We start from the raw sequence: 27,695 nt of genomic DNA, 5'->3' as shown, positions 1-27,695 counted from the left end.
GGCGTCAAGTTCAGAACAGCATCCCTAGTTGGTATTAGATGCTTCAGCGGAAGCGTGGTGTCATGTAACAGTGAGCTAGGAAAAAGAGAAGGCAGTCTCAGCAGAATAAAAAGATGAACAAAAACATCCCTGCAATGAGAGATTCATTGTGAGAAGCCTCATAAGAGCAAAGAGAAATTATGTGCAGCTAACCCAGGAAATGGTTTGGCTAAGAAATTCTCTAGAAGTGTGAGTAACAAGAGCAACCCAGTTAGATGAGAGATCAGGTTAGGGAATGGAGAGATATTTTATGTCTGAAAACTCATACTTCCAAAATGTCTTTTGGAAATTCATCCTAGGTAGCTTGTGGGAAAGGGAGCTCTATATCAAAAAGCCCACTGCAGCATCCTAGTACCATAGTCACAACTCCATAAATTGAGAATACAGCAGGCACAACTTGCAGTCCTGCTTCATCAGCCCTTCCCTCTCTAGCCCAAAGATTGGACCCTGCATCCTGTTGGTGAAGCCAGGCCCATCTGTTATTCCAGATTCCCAGATCCAGTCCCCAGACTCTGAGGAATTCCTTCTCCCTAGAAATCTTTCCACATACTCAGCTCATCTGGTTGAGTATCCTCACCCACCATCAGTGCCTTTCAGAGACAAGAGATTTCCCCACCTGCCTTCATATCAACCTGGCAGCTCCCTGGCTATCCTGAGGTGTGACACCTCAACTGCTCTCTACATAGGAAAATACTAGAAGTGACACGAAAGGACAAGAAGATAATGATGGAATGAGGAAACCACCTTGTAAAATTTAAGCAAAAATTTAGATTACCAAATATTTTTAGTAAATCCTAATTTGAATCTTGAAACAAAAACAAGTTTTCAGGTGTCTATGTTACTACTCTATGTCTCAGAAAGGAATAGTTTAAAACAGAGTATAACATAATCTAATATAATCAGGTTTCAACTTATTTAAACATATATGGTTGCTATTCTTAAGTTAAAAAGGAATATCTCTATCCATAACTCAAAACCTTGCTGCTTTTTAAATAATTCCTGCTGAACAATTATTTAAAAAATGGTCAACAGGGAGTGCCACAATTATAGAATCTATGAGGTGGCATACTTAGGAAAAACTTTACTTCCTGTAAAGAAACACCTGTAAGAAACACCTGTGCAAGCCTGATGTGTGCAGTCTGTCAGACAGCTGCCCCAGAGGCTCAGAGGCTGCACACCACCTGACAAGATGGAAGCTTGAACTGGAGAGCAAATATCTAGCTGTTATCCTGTGCCAGTGAAGGCAGCAGATCTGTGGAGAAGATAAACCCACTGCCTTCGTATTGCTCAACATTCCATCCTGATTTTTCCACTGGTATTTGCATCAGCTTCGCAGGGCTCTGTTCACCTGCTCTTGGAGTTCTAAGTGCAAGTGCCGAGTGTGACAGTGCTTGCTGTTGCATGGAGAAAAGGAGAAAATGGTCCTGAGAGAGATGATGAGATTGTTTCAGGCACAACAAATTTAGGAAACTGTTCTGTACATGAAAAAGGCTAGTCGTTACTTTAAACCATAAGTTTGAAATCAGTGTCACTGAGATCACATTATAGTTTGTGAATCTGTATTATGTTTGGAGATGTAGACTGTTTGCTTCACCAGACTAGGACATGAACTTCCTTAAAAACCACCAATCATTTTTTGCAGACCTTAAAATTTCTGGTTCTGCAAGAGGGATTCAACCAAATCTATGTAAAATAACACCCTCCCCCTTCCACACATACTGGTTGTCCTGAGTGAGGACACAGTCTCAGAAAAGCAATGCCTCTAACTTGGGAGATATAACATGTGCAGCCAAACCCTTTCATTTCTATCTGGAGCAGCACTAATGGAAGTCACAGTCAGAAGTCTTGTAAAGCAAGTCTACCACTCATTAATGCAAGAACACTGACTTCATTATGAAGTGTCATCTTGTTCAGCCAGAAACTTCAGAAACTGTTAAAAAAAACTTCAATATATTCTTCCATTGTTAAATAATTACAAATAAGAGAGATATATGCTAGAACTACTTCATTTACTGCAGCAGATGTTCCCATGCCCTTTGATATCTTTCACATATGCTTTTCAATGAAAAAAAACATGCAACATAATTCCAACTACTCCATCCTTTGACAGATGTCAGACCTTCCTCAGTAAACTTGGTGCTTTTCTTCTCTCTTGTAAAATTTCACCTCATTTATAACCTTTTCATTTTGGATGCTTTTAGATAGTGATTTTTTGCCCCACACAAAGCAACTGAGCAATTGCTGTGATTACTTAGATGGGAGAATTATGAGGCAAAGTGGGAGAAGTTCCATGTCTAAAACACATCAAATTCTGCCCAAGTTTATACCTCTCATGCAAACTTCTGTATTACACTTTAGTTCAAGTTGCTAGAAGGTGAAAAAGTCATGAAATATTTCAGGAACACACAAATCACTGTGGTTTTACATTTGCTTGTAAAACCCAGCCAATATCTATGCATGTATGAACCTGCTTGCTTTCCTTGGAAAACATCTGCAATGAATCAGCTGTAAACCAGGGATGCAACAATGCTGGAAATTGAAAGGTTTTTGACACAATTTTCAGTGTTACAAGCTTCTAATTTTTTTTTCTACAAATAAGAACATTAATATTTGCTTTGCTTACTTTTCCGTAAAAACAAAAATATAGCCTTTGTGCATGTACACACAAAAAGATTTGTAAAAATTATACAAAAGTAACTCAAACTGTTCCACCCACCAATCACCCAAATAGTTTGAATGTCTGTCAAGTCTCATACTTCTTTCCAAAGAAACATGACTTCCTGACTCAATATACATCACCGATTAACCAGTTGAAAAAAAAAAGGAGCAGCATATTTGAACTCTCATCCTTTTCCAGAACACTTTTCCTCCTATACTTGGCATACTAGCCTGGCAATTCACACAAACAAGTTCTTATTCTTTTTAGAAATCTTGGTCCTGAAAATACTACCCCTGGTCTGTATCACCACTTTTAATAAACTAGCTCTGAGGTAAAGAAATTATGCCCGTTTATAATCAGCTGGAATTTTAAACCAGAGTTGTTCCTTTAGGAAAAAAACCACTGGAGAACATTAACCAATATTAGCATTACTGCCACAGGACTGCTGCCATAAAGCAAGCCACTCAGGTCTGTCTCCACTCAGTGCCCTGAGCTGTGCCTGCAGACCAGAGTCACAGTAGGTACCACACAACTGATGCATCCATCTTCAATCCGAGATCCAGAGGATGTGCATGTGATTCTTCCCCTGTCCATTGTTTCTAAACATATTTCTGTGTGTGGCTGTGCATCTTGCAGAGGGTTTTCCAGTTGGCCTGACTGACAGCCCCTGACCCATTTCAAGCACCCCTCTTTTATACTGCAAATGCAGCCTGGCACACATTCCCTTGCACTAGCCAGGAGTGTTAAGAGCAGAACCCAACCACATCTAATTATTTTGATCCTGATCTACACCACTGCAGTTAACAGACTCAGGTCATTGAACTGCTTGCACATTTCTCACCTCCCTCAGTCCACGGCTGCACACGCAGCTGCAGTTCTCAAGAGTGGTGTCAGCATGAGCAGTTTGGACATGGCAAAGAGAGCCATTAACTGTGCTCAGCAATAGGCCAAGAGAAAACAGAAACAGACTGTTGGTGAGATTCAATCCAGAGCTGGAAATCTAACAGGCAAGAATACAGCTTGGTGTGCTACTGCATGCAAACCTCCTGTTAGACATCAAGGGAGGCTCCTCCACAAAAGATCTTGGGGACATTTCTTCAGTTCCAGAGAGTCCTTTTTCAGAACAAGGAGCCCAGTGCATTGCTACAAATACAAATGATAAATAAAAACAGTCTATTCCTGAACACGTGTCGGTCCTGACAGGCTGCAAACGAGGAATTTTCAGCTGACTGTTTTAATGGAGCTCACACCTATTCTTAGAGATTATTAATTACCTTTCAACCTCAGCACCAACACAGTACGGAGTTAATTCTACCAGAACTGCAATATAGGCTGAAAGACAACAATTATTTCATCTAAAAAACCCTGCATGGCTTCCAAGAGTTCTCTGCTGTTCAGTGAAGTCTTTACTGAGTGAGAACAGCTTTTCAATGGTTTAAATGAAAGAATGTGTAATAAATACTGCCATCCCTGTAACTGTTTAGGCAGTACTTTGCTTCAACATCTGAATGAAGAGGTTAGGGCAATCTGTCCAAATTTAAGTGTTGGTGGTGGTTTTTTTTCTTTTTTTCCTACCACCAGCACTTTTTTTCTGTAAATATTTCTGTGTTATTGGCCCCATTATTTTCTTGCCAAGAACACATTACTTTAGTCATTGTAACAACATCCGTCAAAGCTCTTCACATGGAACTCGACTTAAATATGGGTAGTGAAAATAAGCATTTTCTACACAAAGCAGTTGGGCCTAGTATTGGGTTACCCAGTGAGCTCATGGAGAGCTCATTAGCTTCCTTTCAGCCTGGAAACTAGAAAATTAATTAAGAGTGTCTGAAGTCACAGGGGAAATAGGATGAGTTCTCCTGGTTTGGTTAGGAGACATATATATACATCTATGTATGCATATGTAAAATACTATATATGTATAACACATACCCAAGACTGATGTAAAACTGGCAGTTTGTCTGCAACAAGATGATGCAGACAATGATGTCCAATGCAGTTAATAAAAAACCAAAATAATCAGGGGAATCACTACCAATAAGCATGGATTTCTCAAGGTGAATGTGCATTACCTAGTGTTCAATATAGATTGATCTTTTTTAGTCGTTTTTACTCAGTGAGGGCACAAACGTAGCCTAGCTGCCTCTTCTTGTGGCAGTCACTGTTACTCAAGAGCTTTAGACATCCACCTCTCTATTAAATTTGCCTTAAACTGTTTTAAAAAGGAGACAGAACTCAGACACATCCAGAGAATGGTCATAAGAGTCTCGTTTCCTTAGGAAATTAAGTTGAAGGAGGGGAAAAGATTATTAAAAAAAAAAGAGGAAAAATAAAAGGGGAAAAAAAAATATGAGAGATATAGTTAGAATGAAACACTACAGAGAATTTCTGATTTTCTGACTCTGAATCCTGGCTGTATATTTGTAGACTCTTCAGACACTACAGGTACAAAACCATACGCAGTGACCAGACTGTCAGAAAGTGGCTACATTTCTGTAAAGCAGAGGCAGGTGAAATACACATCCACACTACTGTACTTCAGATGCATCAGTCTTTCATTTTGGAATGGATTCAAATTTGCCCAAAGCTTGAGCTTTCCCTTGAACTTACAAATTCTGCATAGTGTTGCTCACTGCCTCTATTTTCAGCTGTCATTTCACCGTCTAATTGGAAGTATTACAATTGCTCCTAAGGGAATACTAGACTAAATAAGACCTATGTAACAAGGGGAAAAAAAAGTTATTTTTGCTTATGTTCCATTTCTTTCAATGTGTATCTTGTAAGAGAGATGAAACATATTTTAATCTCAGATTTATTTTTTTGTTTCCTGCTGCTTATGAAGTGAGAAAACAAATCCTTGATTTTTAAGTGGTCAGTAAAAAAATATATATATATTCTAGGTAAGTTTTTTAATATTCATAAAATGCTTTCAGTAGCATCATTTTTTATTACACCACATGCAATTCTGATAGAGTGTATAAGTAAATAGCTCATGGAATTCTTTGAAAAAAACTAATAACATTGCACAGGATTATTGAGGGCTCACAGGTCAATGTCCAAAGAGACAACAGATATATTAATGTATTTTTTAAGAAGTAACTTATTGCATTGGTTTCAGGGGAGATACTTATCAAAATCACCACTTATCACCATTGAAAGATGTTGTTGTATTAGCTGTACCATAATTATTGTGTTATAAGAGTACTCAGAAAATGTCAAAACTTTCATTTCCAACATAAATAATAGGTGATTCTAAAATATGTTTTTGTGTATCCATGCAACTAAGTAAAACCAGTAGTGTGTGTGCATGGAAAAGAAGGCAATCTGTCCAAACTGATTAATATATATACTTGCTATTTTAACAGCTCAGACTGAAACAATACCTTCAGAAAAAGCCCAGCTCAGAAAATGCATTTAAATGTTAATTTTATTCACCCTATAAACTGTTCAACATTCAAATTGGTAATTATGTCTGCCTCCTGCTTTTTTTTGTTTTAGAGCAGAAATAATTTTATGCTTTGAAAGCAGAGTATTTTGCTTGCCTTTTCACACCTAAGGAAAGCAGCATATCGTCTGTTCAGGAAAAAAATTAGTTTTCTGAGAGTATGAACTACTAATACTGATAATAGTTTCCTGTCTTAGAAGTCATTAAAAAGCCATTTTGAAAATGCCACAGAAGGAAAAATTGGAAAGAAAAGCCCACCCCGGTGTCATTAAAATTTACTTTAACAAACATTATTATGAGAAATTAGGATTCTACATTTAATAAGCAGCATGAGCAAAGAATGGAAGCAGATTTATGCAAGCGTCCCACAGTCATAATGCCACGGTCCTAAGAGCTGGATCTGTGCACTGCTGGTTTACTCAGCAGTAGGAGCATGTTCCAAATCAGGCAGCACTGAGGCTGCAGCACTGACTGCCCTGAAATTCACCAAGGCACACTGTGCACTGTAGATGTGTTTATGCTGGCTGCAGAAGAACAGATGATACACAATGAGGCATGAAGCCTGCTGGAACAAAGCTCCTGTCAATGTTTTGTGAGCTGATCTAACTGAAAACATGTCATGTGGTTGCACTGGGCTTGATCTGGCAGAAATCTGAACAAGATATTCTGTACCATTTTGACTGAGCATCTCTGGCAAAACTTTCAGTTCAATTTTAACTAAAGGTTTGTCCCAATTTCTAGAAAGAATTATTTACTTTGCACAGAAGTTCAGGTTTCCTGCAGTTCTGATCTGGTATAATAGCAAATCTAAAGGGCCTACTTCTGATGTTACTTATGCTAACAAAAATCTAAGGGAGGACTCTCCATACATCACCTTAGTTTACCTCATGATCAATCCTAGGACTAGCTGGCAGGCAAGTATTTAGGGACCTTTCAAGTGAATGTGTTAAAATGTCTGAGATGGACCTACAATAGTGTCCTCATCTGAAACAGTAGAGCGCTTCTGAAGCAAATATTCCACTTTGTACTTGGGCTCATACCACAAAAGGACCTCAGAACTCATGAGCTGGACTCTTAGTCTTTGCATCCAAAGAAGAGCAATGAAGCTGGGGAAGGGTCGAGATAACAGGGTCCAGCCTGGAGAAATGGAGGCTGACAGGGGATCTTATGTCTCTCTACAGCTACCTGAAAGGAGGGTGTAGTGAGGTGGAGGTCAGTCCCTTTTCCAAAGGTAGAAGATATAGGATGAGAGGAAATGGTCTAAATTGCATGAGGGAGGTTTAGGTGTATATTAAGAAAGATTTCTTCACCAAAGAGATTGTCAAGCACAGGCACAGGCTGCCCATGGAAGCACTTGAGCCCCCATACTTAGAGATGTTTAAAGGACATGCAGATGTGGCACTTCTGGACATGGTCCATAGAGGTGGACTTGACAGTGTTAGGTTAATGGATGAGGGTCTTTTCCAACCTAAATTACTCTATAAACCAAACTATGTGCTACACAAGTGTCTAGTGCATCCCCCTGCTAAGGAAGGCTCAGCCCAAGGAATGACACTGGAAGACCTTACTAAACCTACAGACAGCTGCTGTGACTGATATTCAGTATGCTCTGATTGTCCTGACCTGTCACCCTGCTGTTGAGCCTTGAAAAATGGGAAAGCTCTATGCTTTTTCTACAGCTAACAATTGAACTATTGTCTAGATAAAGCCACAATGCATTAAAGACTCCGGAAGAAGATTCAAGCTCAAATTTAGTCAAGTGGTAAATTGTGAGGTAAGAAACAGATGCCAAATGCACTAATTTTCACCAAATCTATATTTTGAGTGCATACAATACAAATTTAAATTACATAATGCAGAAGGAAAAGCAAAGTCAAGCAGAATAAGGAAAAGTTTATAATCTACAAAATTTTATGTAAATGATTAACCTGTATTTCCAATGCATGCACAGTAAGCTGACGTAGCTCAGAAAATTAAAAACGATAAGAAAAAAGGGCCTAAAATAGTCTTGGAATATATTTGGTTTGAGGATTTTGTGCTTACTTCATTCATTTTGGGTTTTTTTTTTTTGTTGTTTTGTATGTTTTTCCCCATGTACCACTCTTTTTCTGAGAGATAGAATATAAACATTATTTTTCTGAGCACTAGCATTATTTCAAAATAGGATACTAAACTCTGGTTTCGATTGCATTATAGTAAAACAATATTGGAGATGTTGCTATTTGGAACTCAGTCAAATGGTCTAAGCACTGTTCAAGGCAAATATTTTATTATTATTTTGTCTCTTGCCCAAAATTTACCTCCAAAACCTATTGAGAAAGCTTGGTGTCCAGGAAAATCTTGACAAGATGATCAAGGACTGACTCATCTGGATGACACCGTTACAGGGACTAGTAGATGACAACTTGGTCATCATCCAGATGATGTTAGACATGAAATCCACCACAATAAATTTTGAGGAAGATAGAAATAATAGACATTTTGTAGATGGCCTGAGTAACGCAGTGTAAGTCTGAAATAAGTTCCAGCTTTGAAGTTAGCCTTGTTTAGTGCGGGTGCTGAAGGGGACAGTGGCTTGGACCAGATGGCATTCAGAGGTCCCTCCTATCTTAAATAATTCTATGACTCTGTGATTTTTAATATTTGCTACCAAAAAAGTGCAATTACTTAATAGGGAACACACAACACAACTGAGGCCTTGTTTTGTTTCAAGGCTCAGTGTTTTGTTCAAAGAGCATTTCACATCCTGGAGGAAAGAATTCCTATGGTCAAAAGATTAAAGTGCTTCACTGCAATGAAAACACATGAGTTTTTACACAAATAAAAAAGGTTTATCTCAGAGCTTGAGCCTTTAATTTAAATAAGCCTACACTACAGGTGAACTAAAGTTATTTAACACTCACAGAGCCTTACAATTACATAGAATAAAGAAGAAAAAAAATTTTGTTCCTAGACTCCTTCTGGACTGTGTCATCTTAAGCAAACTAGTTTAAAAAATAAAATCAAAATATCACTATTTCAATAGATATTAATTTTTTGTCACTCTAAATAAATCAGTGAGCAGTTAGGAGCAAATAAAATTATGAATTACATGTATACCTAAGGCCTGAAAAAACAATTGATTCTCCTTGAAGTTTTCCTTAGTTCTCCTGTTGGTGGCAGAAGCCATTTAAGTACATAATAAATAATGTTTCTTCCTATTTGATGGATTAACAACTACAGATAGAAATAGCATAATCAGGTCTCTAGTTTCATTATTAATTATTTGGATGCACACAAACACATACACACATATTTATACATATATAAACATTTGATAAAACAAAATTTACATTTTTGAAGCACTAACATTTTATCTATAAACATGTGCATTAGCTAATTCTCCTCAAACTGGTAAAGTAGGGAGATGAATATTAATATTTCTTCTTTAGCTGCAGGAAAACCAGGAGACTGTGATGAGCAGTAAGCGATTTTTCCAAGACCACGTATCAAATTAACATAAGAACTTAGCTGCTGCTTCAGTGCTCATTCCCTCACTTCATGCTGCCTCTAACTTGATTAGTTTCTTATGACTAACCATTAATAATTCTGCATCATGCAATCATCCCTAGGTAAAAGAGCAGTTTATTCTTAATAAATGTCAGGGAATCAAAACAATTTTAGAGTACCACAAAATGTAAAATAATCAGATTAATTAAAGTGGACTCTGTTTGATCATGGCTATTACCTGATATACCCAGCCAGTAAGTCTCTCATAGGCTCTAATTGCCAGATGAAATTATATTTCAAATGTATCAGGCAAAGAGAATATTTTCCTGCATTTAGAGTAATTGCTTTTCTTCTCTGCCAAAATTCCAAATAACCCTTTCTACTTCCTAGTAAGCTGAATAAATAGTAATAGTAATAATAAAATACAAAAATCTGTGTAATAAGCAGAAGCCTTGGTAAAAAAAAGAGTAAAACTTTTCAGTGAACAAAAAAACCCCCTGTAATTTGACAATGAAGTAGAAGGAATTCAATGTAAATACATCTGATCACCCCACGCAGCTTTTAATCAATTAGTCTAATTTAGCAAAGTACATGTATGCATGCTTAGTATTAATTTGATGCTGCCTTCACGGTCAGCAGGTCACGAGGACCTGAGCAGCCTCTTGAAGCAGGGTCTCTGGTGTTGCATCATGGCTCAAACCAACCAGTGAAGTAAATACAGCATGTGAGAAGGTACTGGGACTCTGCCTGCCTTCCTGTAAATGGGTAATTTCTAACTGGTTAACCCCACAAAACCATATATATGGCAAGCAGCTTGAGAGTAGATGCCAGCTATAAGACTATCCAGATTCTCATGAAACATGCACATAAAGGGCATCTACAAATTTAAGTTTCAAAGATGACAGAATTCCAGATTCATTTATTTCAGGCACTACCATCACTTCTGCTTCTTTGGGGGTAAGGCAAATAGGTTTGCCTCTCCACTCTTGAGTTGCACTCATTCTGCTCTTTCAAAATCCTTAAGGAGTCATGGAGGGAAAAGCGTGGAAAATTTGAAAAGCTAATAAATCTTTACAAACAGCACATCATGCTGGGTAAGCTTAAGAGGTTTCACATCTTAAGCTTAAAGGGTTTTGGAAATCACACAGTCACACAATAAAACACCAGTTTCTGTGTTAGCATTGTGAATGCTGCCAGCTCTTAAATCTTTCTTGCTCCATGGGCAAAGACCCCTACACCATGGCAATTTGTGTTTGAAAAAACCCAACAGCAGCAACTCTACAGTGCCAGGCCCTGCCCCTGCATCTTGACTCCTCCTGATGCCACATGATTCTTTGCCCAGCCTTCTCTGAAGTGGAAGAGGAAGCAACAACCAGGTATGGATGAGATCAGATCTGAAATTCCAGGGACACTTGGAAAAACATTATAGCTTCTGTAGGATTGTCCTGCTAGGAAAGAGAGAGGACTAGTCTCACATTTGCACTTGGCCTCCTGGCCCCAGGATAAGTAGTTCTCTCTGCCCTGAATGATCTGGCCTGTCACTTATGCAGATGACAGCAGTGATGGACTGCTAGCACTGCCTGTAAATTAATTTCCAATTATCTGTACTATCCCCTTGATAGACAGCGCTAACCCCCTCCTTTCTCACTCCGGTTCCTACTGCCTGTGCCAACAGAGACTCGAGGCACCAGCTGCAGACAGAACATCAAATTAGCCCTTCAGCCTTTTCTTACTTGCATTCTCCTGAGCTTGGTCTCAGCCTCCGAAGCTGCTCTAGCCTCAGAACTTCACCTTTGATCAGAAGGGCCAAAGCTTTAGCAATCCCTTGGATACCCCTCCACTCCATACTTGAGAGATCCCACCTGGAGAATTTCTTCCAGCTCTGGGGTCCTCAGCATAGGAGGGACATAGAATCACAGAATATTCTGAGCTCTAAGGAACCCACAAGGATCATCGAGTCTGGTTCTTATGTGACTGGCCCATATGGGGATCAAGCCCATGACCTTGGTGCTGTTAGCACCACGCTCTACCCAGCTGAGCTAATCTGTGAAATCTCACATGGAACTGTGGGTGTGAGTCCAGAGCAGGGCCACGAGGGGATGGAGTACCTCTTCTATGAGGAAGGGCTGAGAGTTTGTTCACCTTGGAAAAGAGCCAGCTCTGGGGAGACCTTATAGCACCTTCCAGCAGCTTGGAAGCCTACAAGTGAGCTGGGGATGGACTTTTCAAAAAGGCATGAAGTGATAGGACAAGGGGTAGGAACCTGAAGGAGGGTAGGTTTAGATTACATATTATGAAGAAATTCTTTATTAGAAGTATAGTAAGACACTGGAATAGGTCACCTAGAAAGGTTGTGGATGCCCCATCCCTGGAAATCTTTAAGGTTGGATGGGGGCTCTGAGCAGCCTGTTCTAGTTAAATGTGTTCATGTCCATAGCAGCAGGGTTGGACCACATGACCTCTAAAGGTCCCTTCCAACCCAAACTACAGGAATTTATGCCTGCACTGTGGATCAATAACTTGATTTTTCAGTCTAAAGGCACTCTAGAATTGTACCTCCACTGAAATCCAAGGAAACATTTTCTTCTGAGAGCACCCAAAAGCTAGTACACACCTTTTCCATTAGGCATATTATCAGTAGCACATATCTAGCACTTCAGCTGTACCTAAAAACTGTCAAAACACTATGGCACAAAATACAAAGGAAAACTACAATTCATAAGTTTTACTAGAAGTAAATAACTCCCTGATTTCAGGTGGTTATTATGTGAATAATCTGTGATCCTAACATGTTGTTTACTCTTCTTCTGCCACACAAATTAGCCTCTTACTACAAAGGCTTCTGTCCACAGTTCCTGCATAGTTGCAGCCCTCAAACAGATGCATTTTTGGATAAGCATGGAGAAAGAATTCCCATTATTTTATAGAAATCTGACTTTCCAGATAACAGCAGCAAATCAAAATGAGTTTGAATCACTAAAGGATAAATTATGTAAGACACAGGGATATTTGACAAGAAAAATGAAATGCCTTTGTGAGAACGGAATTTCCATGTGTTTTCAATCAAGTCTCTGAAAACCTGAACCTTTTCACCAGAAATGTCATCCCAGTAAATAGGTATTCTTGTAGTGACGGTGACTCAGGAGTACGAAAAGCTTTCAGCTGTTCCTTCTTCCACCCAATACCAGTACCCATCTTAATCTACACAATATAGTATAATTCTGCATTATAAATATTAGATTGGACATCCCAAAAACTTGGTATAATCTGTGAATAAATAAGAATGTTCTTCAAAGACAATTACTGTAACTGGAATGAATATATGAGACACAGTCCTCCTCCTTTCGCATTTACTGACTCAAAGGTCTAAGCACTAACAGGAACTGAAAAAGCTTTTCCTGGAAAATGTTCAGTGTAGAAAAGATAGTGTACACTGCAGGTAACACAGTTCAAGAATAATGAAATCATATTCCAGGAATAGACACAAGTTGCTCCAGGCTGAGATAATGGAAACAACTTAGGGCACCATTTAAACTAAATCTAAATTATGTCTGTGTGAGAGAGCTATAAATTCAGGCAGAAAGAGAAAGAAGTAGTTACATGACTGTGGGTTTTCAATGAAGCTCGTTGGATAATTGTTGAACCTGAGTTTTTAATCTATAATTGAGGTGATTATTTAATTAGAATTTTATTAGGAACCATGCACTGTAGCAACATCCTCTTTTGGTTTACAGATATCAGCTGGGTAAGACAGGCGTGAAGACCTAGAGTGAAACAATACACCTCACTGAAAATTCAGCATGTCTAATTAGTTACCTAAAGGACTGATTAATTAAGTTTGGTGGGAGGGTTGCTTCCATCATACTAAATCCTTCCTGAAAATGTACAAATATTCCAATAAGAGCAATCAGAAGGAAACCAAATTATAGAAGATTACTACTAAAATTTCTAAGCTTGCAGAAATTCTTTTCTGGATGCTACATACCACAGTGAAAAACTGGAATTAGATCTAAAAGGCATTTCATCTCCAATTTCATATATCAGGGGAATTTCATTAAGTCATATTGTATATCCTTACAGATAAGACTTTAACAGAGAGAAAAAATAGTAATAGCTGTCAGAATTCATGTTTTTGCTAATACCTCCTGTTTCTAAAAAATGCCTTTTATTTTAATTGCAATTGAATATTTGCAGTAAACAGAGATCATACTATCTAGCAACCATTAAATACTTTTAATATTTTTAATGGTCTCTTACAGCACTTAAGTTTCTAATGGATTATAAAGTTCAGACACAAACCTTGATAGGTTGAGAACCAGTACTATGAAATAAAGTAAATTTCCATGTACTTATTTATTCTTTCCTTAAAACAATAGTTGAAATCTCAAATGTAGCCTTTATTAGAATCATAAACACTGCCTATTTATTTTGTTTTTGTTGCTGCTTCCCTTCTAAATCTGGTATACTCAACAGACTCCCAAACAGCCCTGCTTTTGGAAAGTAAGACTGTCAGGTTGCATCTCTGTAATTTTCAACCTACTTTGATTTTCTGAGCATCAGCCACAAGGTCTTCCTGTAATCGCATATTTTGTTTTCTCTGTTAGTATTCTGCAGAACAGGAACAGAGTTCTGATGTTCTTTCTTCCTTACTCGGGCAACACCATTCTGACTTTTCAAAGAGCCTGCCTCAGCAGGGAGAGCTGACCTTATCCATTTAACACAAGAAAGGGCAGAACTGGGAAAATATTAGCTGCACATTCATCTCTTGTTTAATACCAATAATGTGCATTGTAGTATAACCTAGCAGCCGGACAGTGCTGTGCTTTCATCTCATCATACCACACCACAGACAGAAAGAGGGAGTTTGTAACCTGCAAGGAGGCTTATAACCTTATTGGAGTCCTTATAAATACAACTAAGGGGAACCATCTTGGACTGAATAACATACTCAGGATCAGGTATCCATGTTTTTCTTGTGTCGCATAAATTTATAGAATGAGTAATTCATAACACCACATAAGCTGTAGCATTATCTGGCATACAAATAGGGCTGTACCTGAAAAATGACAGCCAAAAAATACATAAGCATTGGCAAAACTGCATAGGAGACATTTGTTTCCTGTAAGAGTTACAAGTTGGTATTTTTCAAAACGTTGCAAGCATTTACATTTTTGGTACTAAAGTTTTATAAAGACGATTCTTACGGTATCTTTCAGAACTTCTGCCTTTAGCTTTCAGACTTAAATGTCTTAAATGTACCAAATTAGATCAATTTAATTAGTTATAAGGAAGAAGGTTTTTACAAGGAGGGTGGTGAGACACTGGAACAGGTGGCCCAGAGATGGATGGTTTCCCTGGAAACTCAAGATCAGACTGGAAGGCGCTTTGAGCACCTCCTGATTTAGTTGATATTGGTCACTGCACAGGGGTGGGACTCAATGACCTCTAAATGTCTTTTTAACCCAAACTATTATATGATCCAAATTGAAAGCCTCAAATGTCTGGACAGAGAGAGGCACAATTTTGAACTACTGTCCTCACACATCAGTTATCAAACTCAGCTGGGAGGTTTTTCCTTCAAAATACATTTCAGCTTCCTATCAAAATTTTTTTCCAAAGGGAAAAAAAACATTACCAAACAACCTTTCTCTCTGTCTCTTGACACCTTCCAGAGGGAAATATCCAAACATATTTTCTCAGACAAGAAATTTTTATGAAACAGTACCTTCCAGGCTGCTTTGGTTTGATCAATATTCTACTTGTTTTTCTGTCTTCCACTGCAGCTATTCCACTTGGCATAAGCCACTAAATAATCTTCCAGCCATAAGCTGAATTCTCAGAGAAGAATAATCACTACCATAAATTCTGTGTTTCTTTCCCTTTCCTCTCAAACCCCAAAAACATATTTAGGATTTTTACCAGTGCAATGGAACAAAACTGCTGGAGCCACCTCCAACTTTCAACTCACATACCATCCAACAACTTCCCAAGCAAGTAAACACCCACAGGACAACAAGTCATATGTGTGGATAGCTGGAGAAAAATTTTTTCTTCTGCTGCACTATGCAGAACATGACTCCAAGTCGACCAAATCTGATTGGATGAAATCAAAGATATCAAAGATATAACCAGCCCACCATCTTGCACCCTGAAAATGATAAGTAAAAGAACAAAGTTAACTTCTGAACCTGACAGGAATGCGAGGAAGCAAATCCCAGTCACCAAGAGAACATAGGGCAGGTCTTCAGCAAATTCACTAGACATCAGCACCCACAGCAGAGCTCCATGATCTGCTGCCTCTCAGCTGCAGCATCATCTTTCACCAAGAGCTGTCAATCCACACCTACACTCTGGAGTAGGGGACCCACACCACACAAAATTTTAATGCATTTACTGCTCCCATTTCAGGTCAGGTCATGCACTGGAAACATCCCTGATTAGTAGTGAATTATTTCAAAACAAAGAATTGGTGATGCCATATGTGACTTGCTGGCATTGTACCCCACTGAGTCCAAGATGGGTGTGGATGCACACAGAAACAGAGAACCCCATTGTTACTTCTTGTCTAACAGAACTTTGTCACTTACTGGCAAAAAACAGCTGTTGACAGAAGGTGCCAAACTCAATTTTTCCAACCATTTTGAGATTAAAAACCTTTAAAAATTCCCCAGCGGAAGCATTGTGAGTTTAAGCTCATTGACAATAAACATGCTGTTTTCATTTAGGCTTTAGTAGTAGCTCATGGATCTCCATACAAGGTATATGATGAAACACAATCCCAGTGAATTAGAAGTATTTTTGCTTTCAAGCCTTGTCACACGTCTTCTGTTTTTTATTAATATCAAGTGTACTGTAGTTATACTACTAATGAAATGAAATACAGTTATATGATACCTGCAACTTCTTTATCCAAGAGTTCCCAAATCAGAATAAAACTTCAGTTACCTCACTTTGAAGCTATGAAACCATAATCATGATTATTTGCTTTGTAGAACTAGAATAAAAAAATTCCTATTCTCTAATACTGAAAGATATCTTTAAAACCCACTGTTTTCTTACAAGGTTGTTCTCACAGACAGTATTTCTTCAGTTAAAAATTAACAAGGCAGATAAGCCAGCAAGCAAGTTCCAAACATACACTGCTTCTACCTTGAACATGATAATTTTGTACTGCTTTTTTTTTTTTCCTTTTAAGAAGGGAAAAGGCATCCTCCAGAGACTGCTCTGCACCCAAGAAAGGGATGCAATTAAAAATCAGTCTTGTAAAACATTATTGTTTCTCTCAGAAAGGATAGCAATCACAGTCTTGTGCAACTTGAATGTGAATGAGTTCCTTCTGTATCCCATGCAATTTCACCCTTTCCATCAGAACTTCTGGTCCCTGTGTGCTCAAAAGGTGAAACTAGGATAGTGATAATAAAGAATATCGGCACCTGGACTGGCAGACTAATAACAGATATTCCCTACATGTATTGTCCAGACAATAACATATAACTTCTGTCTGGACATACACTTTCAGTGTACTTCTGATTTTAATAATTTTTCATGAGACATATACAGATATTATATTTTAAACAAAATCAGTTCCCTTCATCTACTAAATCAAGCACATAAGCACTGCAAACAGCCCTTAAAATACATTTTTATTTTAAAAGACTTATATCTGCATGGGCCATGATATTGGTAGGGAATACATCAATCAGATGCAAGGTCTATTTTTCACTGCTCTGCCTCTGACTACCACTATAAGCAACTCATGCCTAAGGAAAGAGTAAATAAGTGAGGGAATGGCAGCAATATTTCCCTCAACAGCCAAGGGACTTTTCAAGTCAAAGTCTGTGTCTATACCTTTGCTCTGATAGCGCTTCAGGGGGATTTTGCCAAGAATTCATTAAATAATTTCACAGGCTGCTTGTGTAAAAGATTGTCCAACAGTTTTAAAATTCTTTGAAATCTTTCAGGTTGAAAAATTGTGTTTGATACCCAATTCCTTGCACCATAAGAAACAGAATAAACAGTCTGCACTCTTTGCCACATTGTTCAAGGTTATATAAAACTCTGGGATATTGTTCAGATGTGTTTCTCCTAATGTGAAATCTGTCAGTGAACTTCATATTCTCATAAATGGAAGTTGCTTTGTACTCTTCATTGCTGGCCTTTTCCCCCTTTTTAATGGCCTTCTTTCTCTTTTGAGAAAGAAATCCAGACCAGCATGCAAACTTCAGTATATGTGAACACACCATGGATTTTGCAAGTGGATATGCAGCACCATAAGACATTTTCCATTCATTATTCTTTCTTACTGGTGCTTAATTTTGACTGTTACTAAGTTTGAAGAGAAATTTTCAATGAGTGATATACAGCATTGCTCCAAGACCTGCTATCTAAATGGTAATGGCTAATTTCAGTACCATTAAGGCAAAAAGTGTAGTCTAGGTTGTTTCCAACTATGAAGTTTTTTATTATTTGAATCTGAAATTTCATCTGCTATTTTTCTGAAAGATTGCTCTGTAACACCAAGTTTTCCTAGACCTTTTTGCCACAAGAGTTAGCTCTCACTGTCCTTAATAATTTTGTCCAATCATTTGGCCAGTTCTGTACAATCCACATTTAAAGTATCCATTTTAATACTTTAAGGAATGTAGCAAAAAAAGAATTAAGACTTGAACTAGAGAACTTTAAAAAAAAGAACTAGAGTATTAACATTCTGATAATACATATATATGAGAATGAATTTCTTTTGTCTTTGACATGCCAGCACCTGATTTCTGCCACTCAATCTGTAGAGTAAGAAAACCACTCATTTTTTTAGGATTACAGTGCTTTTATAACTAAGAAAAACAGGAAAAACTGAAAACAACATTTTCCAGTAATTTGCTTAAAATCAAAGAGTACTTAATCCTGCATAAGTAGATATGCAGAAGGTAAATTAAAATAACATTTCTAATGCTCATGGAGCTATTAAATCAGCAGAACAGTGTGCCTTTCATTTACTGTATGATCACAGATACATACATATTAAATAAACCCCTGAGCATTCAATCCATGTGCTTTATGTGCTAAGAAGAATATCAAATAATTGGCTCTATGCTGCTCTTTTCCTACAAGATACTCTGAAATGTAGCCTTTATCTTGTTTCTGCTATGATGGGACTGCACACCTGAGAGAATGTGGTTGTTGATTTTAGTACTAAAGAGACATCTCCTTCTGTGCAGAAGTGCTGAATAACTGCATGTGGCTATTTTGAGGAGGTGAACCAACTATGCTCAATCAAAAAAAAGGAGAAAAAAATCTAATCATAATTCAGAAATTAAATTTAGAAGCTATATCACTCTCCACACATTTTTCCAACTTATGTTTCCAAATGAAGTCCTAGATGGTAAAAAGCAACTGAGAAGGTAAACATGCAGTCCACTTATGTGTGAGTTACAACACACAGTAAAATCAGCTGTGAGCATGTGGAGACCATGTGGTCTCAGTCTGAGAGCAGCTCTAGCATGCAACAGAGCAGAAAACTTAATTGATGCACACAGTAAAATACCATCAGCTTGCAGAAGGGGCCTCACTGATTCTGCCATTTGGTCTTCCACAAATAATTCTAGAGAAAGATCCAAATTAACCCGCCAAGCAAGCACCAGGGAAGGATCAAGCTGAAACACTAGCTGGTATTCCTGGTAAATACAAGAATGGCACTGCTGCTCAGATCACAGTGCGTAATTGCACTGGGAAATATGAAAATAATAATAATAATAATAATGTTTTATTACAGTTAAGTTTAAAAGCCAGAAACAGCACATTTTGGCCAGAGAAAGATGTGGTTGCAGTCCAGATCTGCAAACAGAGCTAAGCACTTCACTGCTATTTTACTCACAACATGAGATTGGCTCATGAATGCTTTTGTTGGAAACAGTTTCAGTGCTCCCAGCTTCAAACACCTTCTGCTGGTACACATCTCCTACACAGCTGGGAAATTTCATTCTACTTAGCAAAAAGACTAGAGCTAATTAAAAGCAATGTAGTCTTTTGGAAGGCAAAGAAAGGAGGATATTCAACCTCTCTATCACTTCAAACAAAAATGCTCACATTCAGTTCTGCCAACAGTTTTGGAGTATACAAAACAACACTGACTGTGAAAGGCAGGCTTTAAAAATATTTTACATGTATTGAAATATTTGATATACTTAAATATTGTCTTTTTTTTCCTTAGAGCAGCTCTACAGATATTTCAAAAAAACATGCCACACACTGAAGTATCTCCAGCTTTTGCAGTACCTGCGGGAGACAACTCCAGCTAAGAGAAATGCTCCTGGTAAAGGCAAGCATACCTTTAACTACAGTTAAGATACAATACAACCCTTCTTCAGTCAGGCAACTGTAGCTCCCCCTACATTGATCATTCCCAGATACTGTGTTTTTGCAGGTACTCCCCTGCAGGTACCCAAGTCAGAACAAAAGACACAGATATTCATACCGATGGTGGAGGGAAGGGAAAGGAAAGGAAGGGAAGGGAAGGGTTATGTTCTTCTTCTCCCATTGTATTAGTCTTAGGTGAGTGCTATAGCAATTAGGCTTTACTTATGCTTCCAGCATCATCCTCACCCAAAGATGTCAGAAACTTAACTAAGGAAATCAAATAACTGCTGTCAACCACTCAATTTTATCAAACTTTACTCCAAACTTTTTCTCCTGCAAATCAAATTTATCAGTGCCCTCAGCCTTCCTCAAATCCTTACATTGCTGCATTGCCTGTCACTGAATAAAGGTTTTTCAAGACTGCTACTGTGGTCTCACCCAAGTCAATGGGTGTCACTATGGGGGAGTTAAAGGACTTAGCTCTTATTCAAGTGCTCAGGCAACCAGAGAGGTACATACGGGAAAGACAGTCACCAACATGTAGACATTTTACATGGAAAATACTGAAACTATTTTTAACTGCCGACTCACAGATTTGCACTACGATATCAGTGAAGAAAACTACTACATTGCAAGTTCAAGATAAAATGTAAACTCCTGATAGATAACAAGGAAACAGTTATACTCTTCTTGTGCTTTAATTTTTTATAATTTTTTTTTGCAAAAGCTAACCCAAACAATAAAAAAATAGTGAGTTCTTATTTTATAAGTAAAGGCAACATTTTCAAAATGAAGAAGCTCATTAACACATTGATGACAATGCTAAATACTTCAAGATTTAAAAGAAGCATTGGAGTAATTTAAACAATTATCCACCTTTGAATTTCCACCTCTTATTTTCATACAAAAGCAAACCAAATAAAGGCTTCTAGAGTGTTTGAGACTCCACTCATAAAATTGAGAATGCCATAACTAGATTCTGAAAAAAAAAAAAATCTGAAAGGATATATTTTGTAAATAAAAAAATGCTCAAGGATGTTTCTTTTTTGTTGATTTTAACACATTGCATAATACTGAACTAAAATGATGTCTTCAACAATGTGAAAATTGGAAGGGGGAAAAATGTCCATCTTGAACGAGGCCTGACTGTGACTTTGCATTCATGTTTATTCTCTACAGAAGGAAAGAAGTGCATACTTTTTTATTTTTATGAGAAAGTACATTTTTGTGAGGATGAAACATCACAGAAGAGTAGCAAAACAGCACAGAAGAATAGCAAATGTTTAACCGAGAAATCTCTCAAAAGCTTTTTCAATTTCACACTGCTCCACTACCCTTTTTATCTGAACATCTTGTCTGTGCATTTTACAAATTTCCAAGCTGTTATAATGCTCCCAGACTGACAGTGCCCAGCAGAGCCAGGTAGCAGTGGGGCCTCATTGTGCCAGCCACAGTACAAAACACAATGGCACACGTTTTATCTGCCCCAAATTGCTTCTGATCCGGCAGCTGGGGCACGTGGCTGACGGGTGATAGCGCAATCACAGCCGTCAGACAGGCCCTTCTCCAGTGATGTTGTCATGATTTCACACATGGCTTTAAAGTAAGATTTATCAATCCCACACATAAAGTGTTTATTCTGAAGACAATTAAGCATTTGAAATCTCTCCAGCCACCGACTTTTCAGGAAACCCCAGGTTACCCAGCCTCCAGGCTCCTCTCTCCAGCACAGCACACACAGAGCCAGCATGCTCTGCAGCCCTCTGGAAGCTGTCTAGGCAGAGTCCTTTTAGACACAGCTATTTCATTTTGAAAAAGCAGCTGAGGCTTTTTATTCCCTGTGTGGTATTTCTGCTCCCAAATTGCAAGTGATCATAATTTCATGACAAGCAGTTTAGAAAGTGAAAAAAATAAAAACCCAAACAAAATAAAATCCCAGCTGGCTACTTTCCCTGTGTAGAAAATAGTAAACTTACTACAGGAGTTGCTTACTAAATATCTGAATTTAGTGCCACACTACATAAATGTCCTAGTTTTGCCTCTATTTTCCATTTTAAAAATGGTATCAGAATTTTTGAATTCTTGTTCATTTGCAAGGTTGGACTTTACTGATAATCTTCAGTTTGAATGATCTGTGAACAACAGCCTCTGATACACCACTGCTTAACCACAGGCTTGTGGTTAAATACCTCTTATCCTCCAGGCATAACTGAAAATGTATTTTAGATGGCACTGGTATAGAAGCAATGCTGTTTTCACCTACACCTTTCACTCAAAGAAGGTATTTTCCCCTTCAGAATTCATTCATTCAGACAAAAAATGTAAGTGGTACTGCCTAGCAAGGAAGAAGCTACTCCTAAAACTGATTTGATTAGAAGGAAACTTCTGCTCTAATGATGGCTGGTCCCTTTCAGAAGATTTTTCTCCAATTACTCAATTCTGTGCTTGGGCAGCTGGAGATGGTGATCAATCAAGTCTCTCTCCAAGCAGTAATAACTTTTTAGAATTTTTTTTATCATACAAAACCCAGATATGTGAATAATAGGCTGCTTCTTAGCACCTGCTTAATTATTACATTGAGGCTATATCTCTTCTACAGGCATTTTTAATTTATCTCTAAGAGGATTTATGGAATGGAGACGCTATTTAAAAAACAGATTATGAGGTCAGTGCAGCCCAAGGTATTTCATTTCAGGTTTTACAATTAACATGCACACTGGAAGTGCTGTAAAGGCCTCTGAAGAGCAGTGGATTTGTCAAGTGCTCTAGCTGTCTCCCACATGCATTTTCAAGGGGAGGTAATGGAAGACCAACAGCAAGTATCAGAAAGCCATAGACAACTTTAGGAGAGAGTGCTGAAAAAAAGACATGCCACAAAGAAGCACCAGATACAGAATTTATTTATTTATTTATTGCAGTAAGTTTCACCAGTAAAAAAGATCAGATTTGCTAAATGGACCTTGTTGAGAGTGAAGTGAGCTTCACTCTCTCCTGATAGTTAACTTGCAACCGCCACGCTTTGGTGGCAGAATTCATTGAACCTGTGTCTGTTTTTAAAAGAAATGTGCCTTCAAGCATTACCCTTTGACCATTATTATTATTTCTATCTGCCTCAGGAAACACGGAAAGAGCAGTTTAGATGCTGTCTTATTAGAGATAGGGCTGTGCAGGTCAAAGAAGGAAAATACTAGGACATGCTATTAAACCTAAACTCCATGCACTGACCTGGAACCAGGGCAATGCTGTGAGGGCTGGCCCTCTCTGGGAAAACCACTTCTGGTTTGAACTCAAGCCTGGAAAAAGTCTCTAAAGTGAACTGAAAGGATATGGATTTGAACAGAGCTACTAATACATATATGAGTTATACTATATAGGATGCATCCTGAAGGAAAGATGGCATTATATAACTATTGTTAAGGAAAAAGCAGCACTGAAGGGGAAAAGCAGAGAAGAAGGAGAGAAAGGAAGAAAAAGAAATCTGGAAAATAGAGACCCAGGGGATGAATTAGTAGAGAAGAGTCAGTGGTTTCATTTTCACTTGTCTCTCCAGGCCTTGGTACTGCCTATAGCTCAGCTTACTATATTTAGAAATGGATGTCTTCCTGCAGGTTTATTCAGTGATATGAACTCAAAAAAATTCACTTGCTGGGGGGAAGAGAAAGAGAGAGGGTAAAATATCCTCTTGTGCCACAAAGACTGAAATTATATTTCAGATTCAACTAAATCTTCAGTAGAATAAGACACCCAATTTTGAATCAGAACTTGGAGTCAAATACACTTGCATAATTTCAGCATTAGTTGTTGGATATAAAAAAGCAGTCATTTATTTCTCCATTTGTTAGCAGCTCCAGTCTCTGAAAGAGAAGTTGGTTTCCCAGACACGGTTGGCAGGAAAGTCAGATTTTCAGTTTATGAGATACCATTATTTTCCTTTCCACCAGACCTGCCACATATTTACATCAGAAAAAAAACAGCAACTCTTTGAAAATTACCAATAAACAGAAATGAAAACAAATTTTGAATTCCATAGGAAAAAAACAATAGTTTCTGACATAAAATACCACTTTTTCCATTATTTGGCTGGGCCATCTTTATGCCAGCTGAACAAGAGAAAATTGGGATCAAATTAAGTGGTGCCTTCAAATTCAAAATTCTCTACCCATTCAAAGGTAAAGCATGGCCGCAACAGATGACTGCCTATTAAGCCTATGGGAAGCATGATCAGGTGATCCCAACCTATGGAAAGGATAGCTGTATTCTGAGGCAGAGAGGAAGGGTTACCAACAGTAAATCTGAGTGGTCTGCTGGAAACTTTCACAGGGAGAGAGCTGAGCAGCAAATGCTGTCCAAAATGGATACAAATATGTTGTCAAGTTTATGTGACCGATCCATTATGGGTGAGCGGCTTAGCAAAATGAACTCGATCTCAACTGTCTCGCAATATAAATACCACAAGCTCAGAAGGACCTGAGCTTCCAGTTCCCCCAATCCCTTACTCTGAGGTTTGCAAAAGCGAGTTGGCATTCAAGAGAAGCAGCAGGTCAAGGAAAGCCTTATTCACAAGAACAACCTTCTGGGAAAGACCCTCCTGTTACATGCCAAATCTGCCACACTGTGAAATTACACATTTTCAAACACATATGCTCCCACAGTTGCTCTCTTCTTCCCCAGCTGCAGAAAGCAAAATTCAATGCAGTTACAGAAAGCAAGTAATATATCTATTTGCATATTCTGATTTCTCAAATTACACCAAAATGTCATAGCACATGATATTTTTTTCCTACCATGAACTAATGAAAGAACACAAGAAGGATAGTTAATGATCAAGGGGTGGTAGCAACTTGTAAAATGACCTTTCCTCATGATGGGACAGATATGTGTAAATGAATGCTAGAGCTTTTAAAATGTACTAAATTTTCAAAACCAGAATATTAAATACGAAGTTAAGTTTTATGATACCAGTTAAGGCCACATTACAATCTTTGCTTGTGCTTATGTGATTTCTCAGCAAAAGACATTTCAGCACTTGTTTAAGTCTCATTAAGGACTCAAGATCTTCTGGTTTGCTGAGCCATGGCATGAGCAACCAGCTGAACTCACAGGATCTTCAGAATAACCACAGTACCAAGGCAGCAGAGTGGGGACTGAAAAAAGGTGAAATTCACCATCCCCACTACTCAGGAAGATTCCCTAGCACTGTGGTGAATATAGTAGGAAACGAAATAATCTACAAGATCTGATGTTATTTCTTTCCTTTAAAATTACTCCTAGAGTGGACCCCAAAATTTCATAGAGGATCTCTTGCTAATTCAGTACACTACAAATATTGCAACAAGTGTAGATCCGAGTGCAGGGACATGTGTAAGAGTTTATCAGAGAAAAGCCACAGTCAAATATGTCCTCGTAGCCAACATGATGAGAGACAAAAGTACTGTAGATGCTCTTATTGTAGAAAATACACACAACTCCACTTGTTTATTAAAATCTAACCCTGGCCTTGCTCCAAAATCCATTTTTGATGCCACAAAGTAGGAAGAATAGCAAGGAATCCCTCCTGGCTGATGATCATCTAGTTTAGTATGTTAGTCCACAGGATGAGATACTGCTGAGAAGACACACAGAAGTTTCATGCACAAACCCAGTCATGCAAGAATTACTTTATATCTTTTTCTCTTTCTTTCTGCTCTCCACTCTTCCTCTTTTCCAATGCTACAGCACAAGAGCAATCCAGCTACTGGTGAGGTCTTACTGTTTTTCAGTTCTGCTCAGTGAATGGAATGAGAGCTGACACCATGGCTCCTGACCTTAGCCAAGGTCTGACACTGAGCTTCCTGCCATTGCAACTCAGCCAGCACTGTGTGGCTCATTCATGGGCTAAGGATTCCTCCCTTATATCCAAGAGCCAGCCAACATCCACCACATAAATCATACACGTGCTCATGTCGTTGCTCAAAGCCACCTGAGTAATTCAGCAACCATTTCCATTTCCCATCCACCCACACATTTTTTTAAAGCATGTAGCCCAGTGTTTACTACAATACAGCTTTTTAAGACTTATGTACCTCAATATTTGCAGCAGGGAGGATACTGGTGCCAGTTCTAGCTCTCGAGATCTCTTGAGATGAAGAAGTGCTTTTGCTTTTCTTTAACTGGACAAATCCTCACCGGTCATGATTTTTTTGTTTGTTTGTTTTGTCTGCATTTCCTTTTTTTTTTTTTAAACAAAAACAATTATGTTGTTGTCATGAACTCTGATTAGATAGCCAATCTAATAGACTTTGAATTTTGCATTTTAGTCTCAAAAGACTGCATATTATTAGTACAATTTGTTTAAAGTAAGTGATTTTCAGTTTTTCAATGTGCCCATATAAAATGAAAAGAGATACTAACTTATGTAAACATCAGCCCTAAGTTACCATTTCAAATGATGACCTTATGAGGCTGGATAAAGAAACAGCCATTAACATAAACTGGTAGACTGCCATGAAACCAAAGGAGAAAGATAATGAGCTATCAAGCAGATTAGCATGAACTAAAACTGAAATAAACAACCCATATATTAAAAAAAAAAAAAGTAACAAACCAGCCTCCGGTCTTCAGTATTTACTGCACATATAATGTCAGGTTGTTATTTTCACTGACATCTTTCTGAGCCTCTGCACGTTGCAGTACCCTCTATTAGAAACAACACTGTCAGAACAGAAATAGCTTCATTTTCGGCTCTGTCTCCACTGAAAGTTTATTTTCGATTTTTTTCAACTCCAAATTCATCTCTGGGGGGAACCATATCCAATGCTGAACCATACATAATGGTATCACTGTAATAAATAATTATAATAATTAATTGAAAAGCAAAGCAATGCAATATGGTGACTGATTTTTAAAGGTGTTTGCTTGAATTCTTTAACAGGTAGTCCATGTTCACTGCACAGTTTACCTCTCCTGTACTTTTGAACTGCATGGATGGTGCTCCTTCATTTTCTTTACATACCGGTTACTGGCATTATTCCTTAACAGAGAAGCAACTTTTCCCAAATACCTTCAGCAGATTTTATTCTCTTCTCCCATCCTCAGATGACCTGTCTGAACCCAGCCATTATGACTCCAATTTCATCTCCTTTGTACTTTTGCTGTGTTCAAGCCATGCAACTGAGAATTAAAGCAGAATGAACCAAGGTGGGGAGTTGCCATCACAACAAGTAACTAAGCACTAGCAATCAGAGAAACCCAAGGTACTGAACCAGGGATAATGAAGGGTGTTTTTAACTGTATTTGTTCAGCTTCTCACTGTAGCTCCTCCACTATAACCTCTGCCACTGAACTCTCACTTTTGGGCTCTTCATTTCCCTCTCAGTTCCATATTTCCAACTTGCTGGAATGCCATTTCCTGAAACAGCTGCCTGTGTGCCTGCCTCTCTTTTTCAGCAAAGTGCTGTTCCTCCTGCAAGAATAAAAGTCTCACTATCCTTCTACGCACATAATGAACTGTATACATATCAAATCCACTAGCTGCCATCTGTTTTCCTGGTGGATTTTAGGACATTAATTATGTTACTATGAAAAACTTTCATAAGTGTGTTAATGGCTTGACAACATTGTGTGTGTTTTACAGACTGTAATTCTGTCACTCTGTTTCTGCTTTAAACCTGTGGTACAATCTATATTCCATTTCCTCAGGATCAGACCTTCCAGAACATTGGACACTTGTTC

At 38.2% G+C, this 27,695-nt stretch overlaps 1 protein-coding gene across 13 annotated transcripts in view; it reads right to left on the bottom strand.

Annotated features, from left to right (window-relative positions):
* The window catches only part of LOC139604172 (poly(rC)-binding protein 3-like), a 500,787-nt gene that overhangs the window by 270,809 nt on the left and 202,283 nt on the right, over window positions 1-27,695 (bottom strand). The gene's annotated exons all lie outside the window — the stretch shown is intronic.

This window comes from Agelaius tricolor, unplaced genomic scaffold (genome assembly GCF_023055355.1).
Source record: "Agelaius tricolor isolate 1412-34295 unplaced genomic scaffold, bAgeTri1.0.p SCAF_2, whole genome shotgun sequence".
NCBI lineage: Eukaryota > Metazoa > Chordata > Aves > Passeriformes > Icteridae > Agelaius > Agelaius tricolor.
This window is presented reverse-complemented; position numbering and strand designations above follow the sequence as displayed.